The sequence below is a fragment of the Lygodium microphyllum genome, chromosome 1 (assembly GCF_053477565.2).
Source record: "Lygodium microphyllum isolate KBCC chromosome 1, Lygodium_microphyllum_v1.1.10, whole genome shotgun sequence".
NCBI lineage: Eukaryota > Viridiplantae > Streptophyta > Polypodiopsida > Schizaeales > Lygodiaceae > Lygodium > Lygodium microphyllum.
The window spans coordinates 21,468,734-21,472,852 of record NC_141135.1 but is presented as its reverse complement, the minus strand read 5'-3'; the positions used below and the strand labels follow the sequence as shown (position 1 = coordinate 21,472,852).

Below are 4,119 nucleotides of genomic sequence, written 5' to 3'. Positions count from 1 at the left end.
CCTGGATTGATGTGATACAGGGAAGCTTTATGAGTTGGGGAATACTTTTCCAGAAGGAAGCTCCAAGAGATTTGACCTGTGGAGTGAGATATAAGCAGTTCAATCTGACAGGGTGCTGCTGGCTATGGCTGCCATGGAAGCTTCAGTGAGAGTAGAGTTGGGAGATGAGGTCATGAGCTGACATTGAGCTAGACTGAGGTTGAAAGGAATCAAAAGAGGCTAGCCAAGCAATGCCATGCCCAACTGGGCTCTGATACCATGTTAGAAATGCGGGATCTAGAGCATGGCATAACCGGAAGCTATGGAGGATGGAAAGAGAAGTGTAGACTCATGATGGAATGGACACTGTTTGTTACACAAGTGAATTAGGTTCCAAGATTGAGACTTGGACTCATAAACACAATCTTGTGTATGTGGACAATGACATTGACACTTTACTGAAATGAAAAGAGTACTATCATTTCTTTAAGAAAGGAAGCAAGTACAATGCTTTATAGGAAAGTAGGAAACTGCAGTAGGCACCATTGTGCATATGGGATAAGTTAGCCTGAATGTCCTTGACCCTGAGACTCCATACAAAGAGGCTGTTTGAGTGTGATTGCTGATTCTCAACAGCAAGAAATCCAGTCCTTTGACCATCCTGTTCAAGAACTATGTCCATCTTTGGCCCAGTAGAGGCCGGTAGAGCTGGCAAAGCTGCTTCTCCTATCCATTGGATTGAAAGGTAGGAAATGCACTTCTCTGATGTTTGCTCAGGCGGCTTTTGGATCTGCCAGCATATTTACTATGGCAATATCAATAGCATCTTGGTTCTCTGTTTTTGATGCCCTTGCTCCCTGTCTCTTTTGCTATGGCCAACTGATCACCTATTATCATCTTCACATTGACACCTAAGTTCAAAGCTCGCTGAATGGTCTCAGTACTTTCATGTCATGGAGGATCAAAAAGGGGTAATAGACCACAAAATCGCCACGGGCCACCAGGACTCTCTTTATTCCTTTCAGGCACTTCCTGTAAGGCAACAACAAGTGGTCGCAAGCCCCGCTCAGCGAATTTCTCAATCGCTGCATGTACTCTCCCTTCAATCTCTACTTTGTTATGAGCTAGATCAAGTATCTGCTCTGGTGCACCCTTACTAGCCTTGAACCATTGTCCACTAGCATCAATGTATGTAAGAGCTGTTCTCTCTTGATCGGTAAAGCCTTACAGCTTGTAATTGCCGGAGCTTTTTCTTTCTGCCTCATTTTTCTGGTCTACTCTTCTTTTTTTATACAACACGCAACTTTTTTTCTTTTGATCTTGCGTCAGAAACAACGACATAAAATATTTTGTCTTTCCTTTCATGTAAGCCTTCTAAATAGTCCATAATATGGCAGTAGTGCCAAGATTACATTGGTATCCAGAACTGTTGTATTTACGCAGTGAAGCTAAACTCACCAACAAGCTAGTCTTGCAGCATTAGGCATACACTTGGTACTGAAATCCAAGAGATACAGCTTCTTATTGCAGTTAATGCCCACATCTAAACAAATTTTGGTGCTTCAGACTGCTTTGTTGAATATGAACAGTAAACTTTATATAGGATCTGAAAAGCCATATAGTACAGAAGGAAAAATAAGCTTGACAGGGTGATAATCATCCACATCTAGGGCACAGTTACAAAACGGTTCCAAAGCTTGAAGTGCCTCCTTTGTGAGTAGTTTTGTTTACTTCGTCTTGGAGTTCAATGATGAGGAAGGTAGTAACTGAAAGCATGATATCAAAGATGAGACTACACCAAATGCTTCAGTCACTCATGGGGTGACTTTCTTGGGAGCCAACTGAAGAAGGCCAACAGCCACAACTATGTCCAAGGAGGACTTCACAAAACCCAGTAGCCATTTGCTGTGCCTGCTTTTACAGCAGCTCGCGCTTCGATTTGTCAACCACCTGCTTCTTCTTCAACAGAAGCCGTAACATTTCACACAATTCATACAAGGAGTTACAACTACAACCTCCAAGGAAACTGTATAATGAAAGTTTGGCAATCAACTCTATGCGCTCCTTGTTCTTATAAATTCCAGTTCTCCCAACCCACACAAAACAAAATGCAAACACAATGACTAAGTATGCACAAAGTAACAAATGTCACACATACAAACTTTTTGGTGGATTCCACACCTCGGATGCGTAGCAGTACAACAGCGGGTGCAGATGGTATAACTAACTTGTTAACTAATGAAGATGCAGATGATTCTGACCAACCACCACCAGATCGCTATCGCAACCGGTCTCTTGGCCTTCGAGCACAAGTCCAGGCCTGCTAGCAATGGCTACACCTTCCGCGACAACAACGACACCCACAGTCACAACATCGTCAATGGATCATCAGACTGTGACGAGGATGATAGATTGGATGAGGAATCAGATGCAGCAGCTATTAGGAAATGCGCTGAAATTCAACAAGCCATATCCATAGGAGCCACATCATTTTTGCTGACAGAGTACAAGTATTTGGTTTATTTCATGGGCATATTTGCTGCTATCATTTTCTTGTTCCTGGGATCTGTGAAGGGGTTCAGTACTAAGCCCCAGCCTTGCAGATACGATCCAAAGCAGGAATGTGCCCCAGCTCTCTTTACAGCAATTTTCACTATAGTTGCATTTATATTGGGAGCTTTGACGTCCATAGTGTCGGGATTTTTGGGCATGATGATTGCAACATATGCGAATGCTCGCAAAACTTTGGAAGCCAGAAAAGGGATAGGCAAAGTATTCAAAATCGCCTTCCAATCAGGTTCGGTGATGGGTTTCTTACTTGCTGCTAATGGCCTCATAGTTTTATACATCACTATAAAACTGTTCCAGCTTTATTATAAGGATGATTGGGAGGGCCTTTTTGAGGCCATCACTGGCTATGGGCTTGGATGCTCATCCGTGGCTCTATTTGAAAGTGTTGGAGGTGGAATCTATACCAAAACTACGGATGTTGGAGCAGATCTTGTTGGAAAAGTAGAAAGGAATATCTCAGAGGACGATCCGAGAAATCCAGCGATCATTGATGACAATGTGGGTGATAATGTGGGAGATATTGCTGGAATGGGTTCAGATTTGTTTGGCTCCTTTGCTGAAGCTTCTTGCGCAACTCTTGTTGTGGCTTCCATGTCATCATTTGGCACAAATCATGACTTCACTGCTATGTGATTCCCTCTACTCATTAGCTCTATGGGCATTGTGGTGTGCCTCATCACAACCTTGTTCGTAACTGATGTGTTCGAGATCTCAAATCTAAGGGATATTGAATCTACACTGAAGAGACAGTTTGCTGATATCCACCATCTTAATGACATTCGATGCAGCTTTTGTTTGTTGGCTGGCACTACCATCCACGTTTTACATATATGATCCTAATGGTGGTGCAAAGATGGTTCAAAACTGGAAACTATTTTTTTGCATTGGAGTAGGGCTTTGGGCAGGGTTAGTAATTGGCTACGTTACAGAGTATTTCACCAGCAATACATACAGACCAGTCTAGGATGTTGCTGATTCTTGCAGGACAGGAGTTGCTACCAATGTCATCTTTGGTTTGGCACTTGGCTACAAGTCTGTAATTGTTCCAATATTTTCTATTGTTGTTGCCATCTATGTCAGCCATACCCTAGTAGCCATGTACAGGATCACAGTTGCAGCTCTTGGAATGCTTTGTATCATTGCCACCTGTCTAGCCATAGATGCATATGGTCCCATAAGTGATAATGCTGGTATCGCAACCGGTCTCTGGATGACCATGATACTTCTTACACAGCTCTCCACAAGAAGCGCAGCCACAGTATAGACTATGAGGCTGCGAAGACTTTCAATGGACAAATTCTTCAACCATATGACTTCTTCAAAGTCCAGCTTGTTGCATCAATAGCCCCTAGTTGACAGCACTTTGGGGGAGCGCTTTCTCAGATTGGTCTCTGTGGTCCGCACTTTGGGGGAGCGCTTTCTCAGATTAGAAGAGATGAAACTGCAGATGTAGAGAGAGTCTGAGCGATTTCGTGATGATCTGGAGGCTAGGCGTACAAAGATGTTCCTAGAGTCCCAGAAGCAGATTGCTGAGATATTTGCTTGGGCTCTGAGCAGCAGTAAGAAAAC

General features: G+C 43.2%; 1 pseudogene; it reads left to right on the top strand.

Moving 5' to 3' along the window:
• Window positions 1–2,217: 2,217 nt before the first annotated feature.
• LOC148040907 (pyrophosphate-energized vacuolar membrane proton pump 1 pseudogene) lies at window positions 2,218–3,814 on the top strand (annotated as a pseudogene).
• The last annotated feature ends 305 nt before the right edge of the window (window positions 3,815–4,119 follow it).